This window comes from Eurypyga helias, unplaced genomic scaffold (assembly GCF_000690775.1).
Source record: "Eurypyga helias isolate BGI_N326 unplaced genomic scaffold, ASM69077v1 scaffold5611, whole genome shotgun sequence".
NCBI classification, from domain to species: domain Eukaryota; kingdom Metazoa; phylum Chordata; class Aves; order Eurypygiformes; family Eurypygidae; genus Eurypyga; species Eurypyga helias.
In genome coordinates, this window is record NW_010231393.1 from 86,227 (window position 1) to 102,849 (window position 16,623).

Consider the following 16,623-nt stretch of genomic DNA (forward strand, 5'->3'; position numbering starts at 1 on the left):
TAACAACGCTGGTACTTAAAACAAAACAGTGCCCCCTTGCCCCAAATGTTATAATCTTTTTGTGTTGTATGTACATTAATTCCCTTTAATAGTCACCAGATGGGCTTTATCTGAGACACATAAGCCTTGCAGTTGTCGGGCATAAAACATTCATTGGGTAGCACTTCACGGAAACATACAGTATAGCCTGACATGTTAACACTGCTTATAGTCTAAAAGAGGTTATTTTTATAAATTGCCTTGGCAACCCTTCCGGTTTGACCCAACTGACAAATATTTGTTCTTCGCAAAAGGTGACAATTTCATACAAAACAGAGTGTCCCTGGAATGCCACAGAGTGAACACACTGCCACATAACAGGATGCACTTGAACAGGTCAATGATCAGAACAAAGAAGTGATAAAGACTCCAACAGTGGGAATGGGCCCATAGCTGAATTCAAACTGGAATTTCTTCCTAAGGCTCTGAAAGGTTGAAGCAGAGAGTCTTTTTTCCTTCATCTGCCTTTTCATTAATTGCATAAGTTCCCCACACAAACTGCAATAGCAACGCTCATATTAATGGGTGTGATAAGTGCCCTGCTCTTGCATAAGGACAAAGTGTTTTGCTAAGGATTGCTGATGCTGAGTTGCACCCAAAACCCACAAGATGCTTGTGGGATTTGGAATCGTTCCCTCATATTTTATTCCTGTTCCAAGTGTTTTGCAGGATTGGATCCACATGGGATAAACTACAGAAATCATATTTGCACTTCCTCATGACTAATTCCTATTATTCCAATGTCTACCTGAATTTTCACCAGCATGACTAAGGCAGTACATACAGTCCAACCCATGAATGACTACAGAGTGGCTGTTGCAGTTACTCATATTGAATGGTACTCATGAGCTTTGCTGGTGAACAGGAGTGCTGCTCAAGCTGAGAGAAAAGTTATGAAGTAGCTTGATAATCATTAATTAGTTTAACTAAGAGCCTGGTTAAACCAATGGGTCTTAGACACACTCAGATTCCGATGAACTGCTGAAGACCCAAGGTGGGATCTTGAGAGCACTTATTCTTAAAAAGTCAGTCCCTGGCAAAGGTAACACCCATTTCTGCATACACTCTGCAGACATCTGTGGGACACTGTCTTGGAGGTGATGGTGCCCTCCCATACTCCAAGGGATCTGGCAAAACATCATGAAAAATCAGAGAATCATAGAATCGTATGGTTTGGGTTGGAAGGGACCTTAAAGACCATCTGCCATGGGCAGAGACACCCTCCACTAGACCAGGTTGCTCAAAGCCTCATCCAGCCTGACCTTGAACACTTCCAGGGATGGGGCATCCACAGTTTCTCTGGGCAACCTGTTCCAGTGCCTCACCACGCTCACCAGGAAGAATTTCCTGTTTGTCCAGGTCTTTCTAAGCAGTGCAACAACACTGTTAATGTTCATCCCCCTGGAAGATCTCCAAACAGCTCTGAGGATAAAGAGATAATCCCACGATCCCTTGAATTCTGATCTGACACAAGCTGCAATGCTGAATTTTTTAAAGATTCACCCATCAGGAAGGGTTGTGAGTGTTGGCTTTGATAAAGCTGAATTCACCAAGACTGGATGAGGATCCAGCCGTAAAATTCTGCTACAGTTCCCTGCATGGTGCAGTGTCTCACTCAGTGTAAAAGAGCAGAAATGTCCAGACAAATCCACAGCCTTGCTGAAATTCTGTGTTAGCCCTTGGAGAGATCCCTTCTGACCTAGAGCCCTATAAAAGCAAGTCAAACCTTAAGAGTAGCTTCACTGTAATATACTTGTGAGTCAGGATACTACTCCATGCATATTCAAATAGCAAAACCAGAACTATAATTAGTGCTTGGGAAAAATGTTTGATACAGGGCAAGCAGGGACAGTGCAGAAAGAGAGTGCCCTCCTCCGAGCTTGGAAACCTGCTGCAGCTCCTTCAAAATCCCTTTCCTTCCGACATTCAGATTGACTCCTGATGAATTTTGAGACCTGGAGGAATCAGATAGTTTCCCAATCACGTCATGTGCCTCGTTGGGGCAGGCTGCACAAGCGGCTCTCCTGATGGCACCAGAGTTGCCTCTGGATCTGTCACATGTTTGGGTCAGCGGTAAGCTTGGTCCTCCTAAATGCCATTTTCCTTTGATTGACCTTTCGTTCTGAGGAATTGTTGGACCGCTCTCTGTCACAGGATCTATTCGCAGACCCTTATGACATTTCAGAAAGGGTGTGTTTCTTAGAGCCTTTCTGCTTGAAAAGAAAAACACTAGCGTGGTCCTCTACAGCCTTTCATTAACCCCCGCCAGCGACTTCCTTGGGATGAGGAATAAAAATTTCCCCTCACGCTTTTTCCTGCTCTGAATTTTGCCAGATACAGCTCCATGCACTTCTCAATGAGGTACAGCTCTCAAGACACAGATGTTAAAACCTTGTTTCTGCTCATTTGGTGCTATACGTTCATATTTTATTACCTATCATCTTTGCGTTAATAACTTTCTGTACAAGCAGTACTACTTTTTCTCTGGAATCAGTGCCTCCGCATATGCCAGAGGCTTCAGAGTCCCTGGCAAGCCAACGATAGATGGACCTCCTGTAGATGGCTACAGCAAGAATAAAATGTTGATATCATCACGGATCTCTGTCTCTCTTTCTAACGTACAGGCATCCACTGGCTCTTATTTCACTACGTATCTCTACAGCCCTGCCTTGGGACTGCAACAGTGACAGATGAATGCATTTCAAGTCAAGATACACTTTGGCACATCTCACCACTCTGTCCTGTCAGTATTTGGAGGGGAGGAGGTGGAGAGGGAGAAGTGTACTTTGCAGAAAGGCCCTTCTCCAACATCCCCTGGGCAGCGGGCGCTACTCACACGGAGCTGCTTCGCACGACATAACACGGCAATCCCACACTGTTTGGATAGATCCACCCTCTGAATCCATACATTAATCTGTCCAGAACCACCCAGGTTCCCCTGGAGTTTAATTTCTCAGGTTTCTCTATGGCAGATCCTTCGCATCCCTTGCCACAGCCGGCTTCTGCCCTGCGCTCTAACGCAGCATTAAAAAGCAGATGCACTTATTCCTCAAGCAGCCAGTGTCACAGTCTCAGCCATCCTAGACTCCAGCTTGGTGTTGTATGTGAGCAGAAATGATCTAATGTCTTTTGAGAGCAATACCCTATAGCTGCTGTAGTGCCATTCTTGCCTGGTTTGTGGATTATGCATTAAGGCAATACCACAAGAGCTGGATAGCAACTCCATAAGGGATTGCTTTGAAACCTGAAATAACTTTGTTACACCAAATTGCTGAAATTATGAATTCATATATATCACAACGCAATTTTTAATGCTGATACATACCATCTTTCTGGCTATTGGGGGGGAACACCCATGGGCCAAAGCTCCAGACTGCATCCTTTCAAGATAGAGCAAGAGAAAGCAGTGCTCTCTGGTCCTAGGTGTAAATCCTGGGGGAAGTGTCCCTACACCATACTCCCCCTGACTTCTTCATCATTAGGCTGAAAAAATCAGCCTTTATAAGTGGTGAGAATCTGTAGCCTCTGATGCTCCGGGAAAGAGAGATAACTTCCTGCAGCATTTCCCCATCAGATATGGGAGAAGCGTACAAAACCAAGGCTCCAGGTAGATACTTCAGCAAAACTGGTGACACAGATTTTTATACATTTTCAGTCAGGAGGGATGGGGGGAATGGTGGGGAGAGAAAAAACCCCACCATTTCTTGCTTCCACTCTTGCAATTTTCCATTACGCAAAGGCAGCCCTACAGCCACAGGGCACTGCTGAGAAACTGCCTTTTCAGCCACGCCACACCACGCCACAGAGGGTGCAGCTGACTTCACAGCCTGTGCGAACAGAAGGAGCTATTACGATAAATTAAGCCGTGCCTGAACACAAGCCCAGTGGGGGCAGGTTTTCTTCAGTCCCCCTTGTCCTCAACCCAATAGCTTCAGAGAATCTTTTGTTAATATTTTGTCCGAGGGGGAAGGGTGGGGTTTGACATCCGTGGATATGACTTGGGAAGAAGTGATGAGAATGCAGCTGCCTCCCCCCACGCCTGGTTGTTATTCTTTCTCCAAATACAAACTAAATATAACTTTGTCCCATAACATTCAAATCATTTTAGTTACTAGAAGGGATCGTGCCTGGAGTTCCAAGGGCCAGGGTGCAATCAGGCTTAAAATATAATTTAAACAATCCAGACCCTACATTTTCCACCAAGTTATTTTCTTGCTTGTAGTTTCCTCATTAAGTACACCCAAAAAGAAACCAACAAACTCAGCCAGATGCCAAGTTTTCTGTTCAAGATCGTATAAGCCCAGTTAAATGTTAACAAGGAACTGCCATGATCTCCTCATTTGTTTTAAATATTTCTGCTCATATACATGCAGACAAGTGTGCAGATTTATTTGCCTCATTTACGAATACAAGCAACTGGAATCCCCATTCTGCTCCGTTATATAAAAGACAGATCCTACACCTGTCTTATGGAACAGCTGGGCAATTTTCATTTTATATCCTGCGATACTACTCTCCACTATCCTATACCACAGAAAAGTCCCACTTGCTGCTCTGCTGCTGACACTGCTTTATAAGTATTCCTATTTTGCCCCCACAGTGCTTTGGAAAGCCTGGTGGTTGACACTTCTAGGCAAAAGGAGTCACGTAAAACCCAAGAAAGTCTTTTTGCTTGAGCAAATAGCTATTTCCAGGAAGCAGCAAAAACAATTTCCAGAAGTGTATTTATGACACAACAGTGAAATAGCCTGAAGCTTCCTGTCCATATTTCTCACAGTCAGAAACACACACACATGTAATTATATTTTCCTGGACTGCATTGCCAAGTTCATGCACTCATTCAACTCATACATGTAGTAAACATGATTTATAGCTCTGTGTGAAAACCTCTAGATATATGGTGTTTAGATAGTGACTCGAACCTAGAGCTATAATTTAGTAACACCTAGCAGTGAAAGCTAAATGATTTCCCACTCCACATTCCTAACTTTCCATGAACCCCTTTTACTGCTAACCTGGGGAGGAGATACTGCTTCTACAATTGTTTGGACTTAGTGTTGCCATTCCTTCAACTAAACTGCATGCTAACATCAAGCTTCACATATGGTGAACACACCAGCACTGACCCATGTCCTGTGAGACCATTTGCCATGATACAGTTCAAAGTGAACTTTATTAACACATTAAACATAATTACAAAGAGGAAATTCCAAGGAAGGTCAACCAGCCCGGACAGTTTCTTGGAATGGTAAGTAATTTATAATATCCACATACTGTATTGTAAAGTTTATAAAGAAGTTAAATAAGTTTTAAGAGCCCCATGGGTTATGTATATTTTATTATTTAATACCGAACACATTCACTTTCCATGAAGATAAGATTTCTTTTGAAGTGCTGTGTTAGCAAATTAGCAAAGTCATTTAGCATGAAGCACCCAAACAACCCATCAATGCATGCAAGGAATTAACATCAAGGACTGGGGTATCACAATGTGTGCCCTATGAGGAGAATACAGCAAAGCAGAGAAATCTTTCACTGTGACCATGAGATGAAGGAGTTGGACAATGGTTGCTAACCGAACCACTCGTTCCACGTGAACACAATCTCTTACACCAACACTTGAGACAATATTTGGCCTTCACGGTACTCATCACTGTAAAACCTGATCCTCCAGAGTCCTTAGTACAAAGATGGTTTACACCAAAGTTGATTTCTTTCACCTCTCCCATGCTTCAGCATGAACATGGTTGGCTGGAAAGGACTATATAAAAGCCATGTTGTAAACTTGCTTCCAGAGTTGGCTAACTTGGGATATCCATTGCCAGAAAGCTCGGATGGCCAACTCCTGCTTACAGTAGGAGTTTAATACTCACTACAATAGTTTAACCTTCTCTGCAAGACCAACATGAGGATCATATACTTGTACATCATTATTACCATTATTTGTGTTGACATTCAAGCGGTAATGATGGGTCAATGGACAGAGGCTTCGCTGTGCTGAGGGCTGGACAAACACCTACAAAGTAAGCCATTCCCTGTGGGAATTGTTCTAAAGCAATGATGGCAAGAGTTTCAATTAACATGAGTAGGTGTTCCCCAAAGAGAGGAACTCCTGGCTCTCTGCACAGTAGGAAGCCATTACATGGAGAGCAGAACTGATAAAAGTGTTTTTTGATAGAGATAAAAGGATGAATGATTTGTTCATGTATACCATTAACTGCTGGAATAAGCAGTTCAAAGGACTGGTGAATCCAACCTCTCTTCGTATTTTTAAAACAAAACAGTCTGCATTAACACAAGGTATGCACTAGCCAAGTAAAGTAGGGGTCAGCGTAGGGGTAACTGGGCCAAATGCTTTGCTATGTGGCATGAGGAGATCAGATTAGATGAGCTAATGGGTCCTTCTTGGCTTGAAAAAATAGGTGCCCACAGACAAAAACAATGCTTATCAAAAACAATCAAAAGATTATAGAAAAAAATAACAGCATCTCTGTAGAACAAAGACTCTTAGAAAGGAACACAAAAGCACCACAAGTATTTGCTGACCAGCCCTGATGACTGGTCAGGCTTAGCTTTGGGAATAGTGGACTGTTTGCAGGAACAAGTTCTAGGCTTGGACTGCACAGCTGACCCCAACAACATGATGAAGAAAACAGCTTTGTGGATTCATTTTACAGCAAGTAAAATGACATATTTTCTCTTTCTTCCCTACCTCTGTGGTAGGAGCTACTTTCCTGATGAAATGGATATTTATCGATAGCACAAGAAGTGCTTGCCATATTTTTACATGAGTAATAACTAGCCCCTTGGGTGAAGGCTGCCAGTAAATTTTCTACTCTAGATGTTCCAAAAACAAGAAAAATAGAATATTTGGGAACATGTTCCATTTAATTAAGTGTCCTCCATACACATTTCACTGAGATTTAATAAAATAGTTATTGTATGTTAAACAATTGGCACTTGATTATTGCATAGATTTATTGCAGTTCAACAACAGTAGATGAGATATGTATCTCTTACATGGTTTTTAAATCCTTTGAGCACATGTTTTCAATAATCAGTTGGTATTTATTTAACATAAAATTACCTTCTTATTAAATTAAATGTGCATGGGTGACATTCAATTTCAAGTGTTGCTGAATATTTTTTCAGCAGCAAAACATTGTAACTTTATCCTTTAGGTTTTGAGGTAGCAAATACAGAAAAGAGTTAGTATTACTTCAAATTACTTTTGAAGAAAAAGACTTTGTATGCTAGAAGGTTTCTCTTCTAGTGTGGAATAAATGATACTATTTATTGTTTCTTAAGTGTTGCCAGTGGGCTTAGCATGGGCCAGAAGAGAGGACTAATATTTCTATCCTAAGGCTAAAATTATACTGACAGCGCAGTTCAGGTATGCAGTTCAATGGATAACCAGAAAACTTTTTTTAGGGAATAGGTAAGTACAACAAAAGTGTGTTGGCACACGTACCCACATCATCTACCTTTTTCATTCCCATTCAAAAAGGCGAGTCCATCTGAATGATGGTATTCCTAATAGGCTTTTTCAAAACAAACAGCATTAAAACATATTTTCAAGGTTCTGAAATTAAAAGGCTTTTTTTTAAGCCTCCTGTTTCCAGGAAGGACAAAATGCCTAATTCTGGAAGAAAGCTAGAAATCCTCTGGCTTGAAGAGTTTAGGAGGATCCAGAACACAACTGAAAATCCCATACCCCCAAATTGCTCTCACCAAACTTAACCCAAACCCACAGTATCTCTACCACAAGTCACACAGGGACCATTCCTGCCAACATAAGGCTATCTGTTTGTTTCCCATAATCTCTGGGAAACAATCCAGTCAGGCAGCCCTGAATTGGCTTCTGGGGTTAATCTACCCCAATTTTAATATAAATGCTACTGTACTCTGCCATTCCAACTGCTTCCCAACCCTGCAAACCCTGCTTCGCAAGACCATTGATTTCCCAGTTAAATCACCCACCAACTCCAAGACTTTCAGCAAAACAAACCAGACACCCTGCAAATCTCAGTTTAGTTCACTTATTTCGTAACTAAACTCCCCTCCGAGTCCCCAACTGTGATCATGATCTAAAACCCAAGGTTTCAAAGACAGGCATTTACTTCTGAGCCAATCTGCTCCATTTTTTGTCCCCTTCTTTGCCCCCCGCCCCCATCCCACCCCCATCCCCGTACCCCGCCTACATGCAAGTATCCCATCACCTAATAATTTTATTTGAACAGCTTCTAGAAAATAGGATGCCCAAGTTCACGTTTGGTGACACAGATTCCCCTTGAACTTTCGTAGTCAATATTTAACCCGGTCTAAGCACAGTACAAGGTTTAATAAGTAATTAGCCACTTCCCTTATAGGCAGACGTTTGTGTCAGAGCTGCACAAGCAGGAAATTGTAAGTGTTATTGTTTATTTCTGCAGGGAAACAAAAACCACGATGATTGACTCTGTGCCATATTCGGGAATGATGTGAGCAACAATCTTTAAATAGTTGTTTTGCCTTCCCGCTAGTCCACAGTGCAAATCTTCAGCCATACCCGACACGGGGGCCTTTCTCATTTGTATCTGAGAATTTGGTTTTCCTCAAAGTATTCTTTAAGATCTTTCTTAACAAATTTATCTCTAAGGGATGAAACTGGAGAAGACTTTACACTCTTCCATCCTGGTTTCTTCTGGGTTTTCCCAATATGGAAAAATGTGATCAAGGCATTAAGGGTTCAGGAAAAAAAAAAATCTTAAACACTGACTCTCAAACAGGAGACACTGCCAAAATGTCCATAAGCCTGTTGTTGTTGGGAAATCAGTGGTGGTGCTCTACATGGCAAGGCTGAGCTCAATTTGCTCTGCCCTCGTCACTGGGAGCTTCTAAGTTTGGTCACCACAAAAATGCGGTAACAACTGCTTGTTGGTGACCACAAAGAGATAAACACCGTGGTATTTAAAAACTGAAGATATTTTCAGAGGCTTCTCTAGGACAGAAAGCACTTCTAGCTGAATGACTGCAGAGGAGACTTAGTATGGAGTGTTTTTCAGAAATGTTTTTCTATCACAAAATGACATTTTTGTCCAGAACCAAGACTTTGTCCAGTTTTCTCTTTCAATATTTGTCTTTTCAGTTTGAGAAATCTTTTGAGTCATAATGACAAATTAAAATGAAGCACATACCGAAAAAAAAAAAAGGATTTTAAAAGCATATTGATTAAGAAATGGTAATATATTTTAATGGGTTGCTGTATCCCTAAAATACAAAAACCATTTTGTTTTGGGACAGGAATAAATTAAAACGCATTCAGAAATAACAAGGGCAACCGCTCCTCCCATATATATATATATTAAAAAAGCCTTGTTTTGCTCCAGAGGAAAAATTAAAGAAAAAAAACCCTCAACTTGCTCCAAAAGAAAAATGCAAAGCAGAGTTGACTCTCCACCTTCTAAGACTGCAATATTTTAAAATTCTGCCTAAAACCATTCACTGTTGCTATACCAAAACCTCGAGTTCATGGTAGGAGTAAGGGAAGTGCTCTATCCAGCTCTTTCCAAATTAAACTGTCATCATAAGAGCCTACTGTATGGGTGCCTACGTCAGTGTTTTAAACTGGACCAGGGGTGTGCTTAAAAATGAGTATTTAGATCATCCTCACCAATTACACTTTGCTTCACATCATGAAATCATTCTGGTGCACATGAACGGAGTTGCTTTTACATGGAATTGAGCTGCGAGGTGTGTTCCAGTTCAAGTGGGCATTTAGTTCATAGGACCAAATTAAGGCTGTTCTGAAGTGAAATACCCCTCTGAAATAAAGATGTCGGGTCCTCAGCACCAAATACTTTGCATTACAGATCCAATCTTACCTATCCCCCATGAGCTTCTAATGCAGGCACAGCCAGCAATTGCTAGCTGGGTCCCAGCAAAACAAAAGCAGAAGCTGGGGTCTCGGATTTCCATTAATGAGTGCTCAAGATACACGAGCAGACTGGAGCTAATCCAGAATAAACTCCCCACATGCCTGTAGTGTGAACATCACCTCCTCAGCACCAAATACTTCACTTTAAAGATTTGTTCCTGTTGTGCCATTCTACAAGCTGAGACACACCTGTACATTCTTCCAGGAGGGGAAAATACTTAAATGCGATTTAAAAGAAAGTGCTCACATAGGCTGATTCAGTGAAAACATAGATTTAAACTCAAGAGACACCCAGTTTCCCGCATATGAAAACAAGGAAACCATCAAGGAATTCTTATGGCATTCACATCAGGTCCCTACCCCCCAGACACTGACGCACACACCACCTGCTGTAAAAGCACACAATACTCCATGGTATTGGCAGAGGCCAGGACGACTTAACGTCTGAAGCCTTCATACTTGCAGAATATTATATTGTCATATAGATGTCATATAGGAAACAGCCTCAACTCCAGGCCATACCCAAAGGAAAGCAGGTAACATCTTCAAAGGGATAGACCCTAGTTTGGTGCCACAGCACAGTGTTAAAACACGTGATGATGCCTGCACACGTCCATGCACAAGCTACCTTCTGGCTGTGAACGCTCGAGTTATTGTTGGCACAGTCTGAGGGCTCAGCTGGTGCCTTGGACAGAGCCTAGTCCAGATTTCTGCAGCCTGCCCGCAACTGGGACAGCTTCAAACAGATCCACTTCCTCTGCTCCTCCTTTTCTACATGCTGGCTTCCTCACAACAACAGGGTTAGGTCACTCTTAAGTGGCCTTTATTAGTTTTCCTAGCAGGAGATAGCAAATACTTGTTCTGTTATGCTTACTGTATCTGACTACACTGCCATGGTTTGTGCCTAGGATTGCCAGGTGCTTTTCTGGACCTGAAGTCCAGAAAAAGTCCCTGGAACAGTCCCGGAACTGTTCAGTTTCTGCTTTGCTTCATCCGGAGTAAGCTGTTCTTCCTATACCTCTGTTGCACACCAGTGTGGCGCATCTCAGGATGAATGGTATTACCGAAACAGCACCTAACAGTGGGTATATTCTGCCTAACTGAAACATTAAAAATAAATATTTAAAATATAAATCCATTTTCATTCCCCAAACTACCCAAAAGATTTGGAAATATTCCCCCTTTGATGATGATCTATACTGCCTATCTTTTTTCTGTAGAAATCTGCATGAGTAGGAAGATGGTGCTAATTATTATCTGATACACAAGTAAGCTCCCAATCCCCTGTTACTAGCACAGCCCGTGACTGTCAGTGGGGTGGCTTTATTTGAGCTGCCTGAACTTCGGCAGCTACAGAGCATAAGGGAGTTTTGCTGACATCGATTGCTCTGTAATTTCAAAAGACGTCATCCCACTGGTGGACTCCACACTGGCATGTAACGTCAGTATTCATCAGGTAGATAGAGCTACACTGGAATATCAATTAACATGCGCTCCTATTACCTCACAGTCTGGTAATGTACAGTCCCAGCTACCTTCCTGCAAGTGTGCGCGGGGGGAGAAACCTGGAGAGCGTAACTGCTATCTAGGAAAAGCTGTGCACGGAGAAATATTGTCTCGCCACGTGATTACATAGCTGCTTTATACCCCATCGCGCGCGTGCGTGTACCAACACACGCACATCGCATCAGCTGTCAGCAGGAATTCCTGACTGCAGATTAAAGTGTTGCCACGGTCTGTCTGCTCAGCCTGTCCTGGTCGATGGACGTCAGAACAAAGTGTCCACTCGCATAAGGATTTCTGGGCTTCTCTGTTCACAGAAATAGGAGTTCTTACTGTTGCAACGACTTGAACTTGTTCTTGAGAGAAGCCATCAGAAATCACTCTGTGCTGCACACTGGCATTTCTAAGTGAGGAGTCAAGAGGTCAAAACCCAAGGTCAGAAAAAAGCAGACACCCAAGACCATTTGCTGTACCTGTGGCTGGATAAATCAGCACTTTCCTAATCAGTTGCTAATCCTCTAATCTTTATTGCATGTAAATTCCAATCCCTTCCCAACGGCTGTACCATAGTAATCTCCAATCTGATTGCAATGAAACCCCATTGGAAGACTCATCAATAAAAGATGGAAATGTGTAAAATCAATTTGCTATGTATCACAAACAGCACTGCACACCCCTTCAGGGATCAAAGAACTGCCATCAAATACCACTAAATAAAGGGCCATAAAAAATGCTTTCTATTTAATACTGGATACGACTATTTGACAAAAGACAAAATTCACTTCTGAAGGGAGAACCAGGGCATTGTTTTACATACACTAAATGATCAGTTGGTGACTAAAGCAGAAAAAGCAATGTATGAGAGGTTGTCATTTAATGCCATGCTATAGAAAGGCGAGAGCAAAAGATGAGATAATGCACTTAGGCTCACAATTTACTGGCAGGAGCTCAGACTCAGCCAATGATCTCAGATTTACCTCCAGAAGGTACAGCAGGGGTAGTGTTGGCATAGAGCTGTTGGCCAATGAATTTGCCACTTGGTATTTATCTTGAGAAGAACTAATAATCATTGGTCTGAGCAAAATGCTCCAACTTTTGGACCCAAGATCAAACAAGCTTTGGGCTGAAATGGTCCCAGCACTAGGGACCACAGCCCTGGCCCACCAGCAAAAGCCTGGGCTCCATCATTGACAAGCACAGTGGTTCTTAGTTATGAAAACAATGGAAATTTGACAACACTTTAAAAATAGAGTATCTAAGTAGGATCTTACTTTTGTAACACTCTTCTACAGCAGGTAAAAGGAAAGCCAAAATCTCCTCTGTGTACCGGAAGACAGAGAAAAATATTACATCAAAAGAAAGAGGAGACCAATCTAACTCCTGTGTTTCATCCATCAAGGTGAATTTGCCAGCATTCACAATTTTATTTTTTAAATCTTGTGATATTAGGTGCTTGTTTCTTAATGTCTCTTTTCTGAGGGCATAATCCTGAAGGAGAATCTCTTGTTTATTTGAGCATGAAAGGAAATTTGTGACCTTTGCGATCAAGGGGAATCACTAAATGCTCTAAAAACAGGAAGCAAATAAATAAAATCCAATTTGTTGTAACATTCATGTTATTTAAGCCAGAGCACTGGTGTTCTGGGGTTTGACCCAGGAGTGTTGAACACGCAAGATTAGCAGCGTGAGTGTTTCCCACGGATGTATCCCATGTGATTTATATAAGTGTCTTTATGACATGCATTAACAGAAAGCTACACTGATTGTGGGATCCAATAGTTGTAGGATCGAATACAGCTTATGCTTCATTCACCATAGTGGCGATTGTAAGCAGGTGTCTCTCCTAGAGAAACTGGTATGCTACAATCAACAGGAAACTAGCTCATATCTCCAGATGTTTGTCATTATGGGAAGGGGAGGGAGGGGAAAGAGGGACTTTAGGGTCAATAAAACCATGCCACTACTCTTGCAGCACCTACAGTCCAAGAGGGACCTCAGTAGCTCCACTCTGCCACTGATAAAAGTTTTACAAGACCTCTGCTCCAAATATCCCTGAAATCAAAGGTCTGTTTACTTAGCCTTTGCTTGCTGGGCTTTAGGATAGTGCAGGGAAGATCAAAGCAGAGACCTTGTTTAACATGTCCAAGTACACAACCAGCAAGTCTGTTTATGTTGGATTCCTACACACAGAGTGTGCTGCTGTCTGTCAACACTTCAGGCTCATTTTCAGCAATATTGGGTGAGGAGAGAAATATTCAGAATGGCCCCACAGATTTTGGTCCTGCTGAAAAAAAGCAGGGAGCTCTGCTTTTAACTGTGACTCCTGAGATCAAAAATTAACTCCTTGCAGGAAAAAAGAAGTAGACATATGGTCTCTGCTGAAGTGCTACACCACTAAAACACAGAAGTCGTCTGCCAGAAAAACCACAAAAGATGATTTTGGTTCTGTATTATTCGGGTCCCACATGTTTTAATTGCTAATACACAGTGAGACTAGAGTACTTGTTTTGGCATTGGCAAGGATGATACCCTGTGCATCTCATACAGGAGGAGGTGCAATAGCCATCAACAATTCAAATCTTCCTGCAGTTTCCCCTTGATGTTTGTACAACCCCACTATGGGGATGTAGCAGTTTGCAATGACAAGCCATTTATTCACCATACATGCCATTTAACACACACTGCTGGGGACTCCATACCAGAGATGGTTTTGCAGTTACCAAAAATGCATCAGGACTAACAATGCTTAGTTTCCAACAGCTGGATTCTGCAGCTGGATTTCCCAGTGTCTATTAAGGGGCAAGAACTTGCTGACACTTTCATTTATTTATTTATTTGTTTGTTGCTGGTGCATTCATCTCCCTCGTAATTAGACAAGGCTGAAGTCTTGCCACCATGCCTCAAGCATGATGGTAGTGGGATGCAGCACTATTACAATCCCTATTACAATCACATGGCTTGCCATTTTCACAAAGCTTGTAAGAATTTATTATCTGCTATATCACTCCTCATGCAGATAGGTATGAAATTGATTAATAGGCTACTGGAAAACATGGAAATGGAACACCTATCAGAAAATGTTGCTACGTGGATCTCATCTCCTTAGGACACCAACCTAAAGACCAGCCAGACATGGATAGGTCTGGAAGGGCACTCAGACAGAAGGAGGCAGCTGGCTACTTATTTAATTTAGGAAGTAGGACTTCTTGAAAGTTTTCTTTGAAGATATAACCCTCATCTGGTGTCACAGCAGAACTTTCACCAGAAAACTGAAATCACAAAAGTTGGGTTGATTCCACTTCTTCCTGATTTCTTTTCCTTTTCTTGGTGCTTATGTTAAAGTTTCCCAGAAAAATCCTCTCAGGTTCTGACCAGTGTTGCTCAGAAGAAACAGAAATACAGGGCATGCAAAATATGAGGCAATTCATGACCAGTGTTAGGAATACAAGTCTACCAACAGACAGCTCAGTCTGGAGCTGCTTCCTGCAAAATGTCTTGCAACTCCTCCTAGGAAGGTCACAGGCAGAGGGACTGTACAGCCCACAGATGAGCCCAGCCTAGGACTAGGATTGTAAATACATTATATATGCCATCTCCCACGTGCTTTCTTTCTGACCTCAGATTGTCCCCATTTCACCTAGTGGGAAACTGAGTTATTTTTTTCAAGGCATTGCATATATAGTTTGAGATCCTTAGTTCAAGGATCCCACTCTTGGAGCAGAAATGGAGCTGATTGGTCTGAATTAGACCAGTCTGCCATTTGCTTTAGGAAAATAAACCATATAGCTGACAACCAAACAGTTCCTATAGCTGTGACCAGACAGGAAACAGCAGTGTGGTTCCATTGTACGCATGTAGTACACGCACGTTACTCCCACTGCTGTCCAAGGCGCTGGTCAGTTCTAGGTGTTTTTAGGGAAAAATTATTTCAATCTTAATTCCCTATTGAACATGCCATTTCCAGTGGTTCCATACCAAACTTTCTCTCTTGCACTGATGGGAGGAGCTCATGTAGGAATGCGCAACAAATTAATACCTGCTTCTTCTGCCCTTGGCTTCACAGAGGAGTAAAAATAAGGAGTAAAAATCTATACGAAACATGTGGAGAAGATCACACAAATTGTCGTCTGGAAGAGCCCCATTAGATCTCCTTCCCATCCATCTCACCACACTATCAACAGGACTGACCCTTCAAAACAGAGACAAGTAAAAGGAAAGAGAGCATAAGAGTTAAGATACTTTCTTAGGTCCTTGATTCAAGTCAGATAGCAAGGGTCACACAGGGTACCAAACTGCCACAACAGCACACAAGGACAACTCTATCTCATGCGGTGCTGTGAGGACATTATATTGCCAGGCACCTCGTGATGACAGGGGTGCAGATGGATACCTGGGCAGGTATGCAGATATAAAAGAAATCTCATTGATGGGTCTTCCCAGTCTTGCAGGGGGATGATTTCCCTACCTGGGCAATACAACTCACTTTGCTCCACTTCATTCCACTGCCCCTAGTCAAAATCCTCATCTACCCGTCTAAACTGTTCCCTCCTCCTCGTGACTTCGGTATCCATTCCCTTCATACACTTGTAGACAGTTATTGTCCCCTCAGGTGTCACTTAGCCAAGCTATACATACATTTACAAGCAACCCTTTTAATCTTCTTGCATAAATCAGTTCCCCCAGTTGTCTGATCCGATCATCCGGGCCTGTCTCTCTCTGTCCAGACGAAAACCTTGCCTGTCTTCCTGACAATCTCATGGATGTCAAGCTGTCAGCTCAAGCTCAGAGCTCTTAATCTTCCTCTTAATCTTCCTCCCCTCCCCACCTCCTCCCTTAATTGCTGCCAACACTGCTACCATCCTGCCTGTTGCTCAGGCCCACAACCCAAGTACATTTTTCCCTTGTCTGTCCCCTCTAGCTCTCCACATCCTAGCTCAGACCATGAGCCGCAGAGTCTTTCTGCAGCTCGCTGATAAGCCCTAGACTTGGCTGTCCATCCACTCTTGCAGTTTGCATCCAGGCTCCCATCATATTTCATCAGGACCCCTCTGCTCCAGCCCTGACATAACACATTCTTGCCTCATTCATATTAGTTTTTTTTCTAGGCATCGCTCTGGCCATATCTGCCTCTCTTCGCATCTAACTCTCCCTTTCCCTGCCACATC

The 16,623-nt window shown here is 42.4% G+C and overlaps 1 protein-coding gene across 1 annotated transcript in view; it reads right to left on the bottom strand.

Moving 5' to 3' along the window:
• The window catches only part of FGFRL1 (fibroblast growth factor receptor-like 1), a gene marked incomplete at its 5' end in the record, with an annotated part of 171,833 nt that overhangs the window by 86,081 nt on the left and 69,129 nt on the right, over positions 1–16,623 (bottom strand). The gene's annotated exons all lie outside the window — the stretch shown is intronic.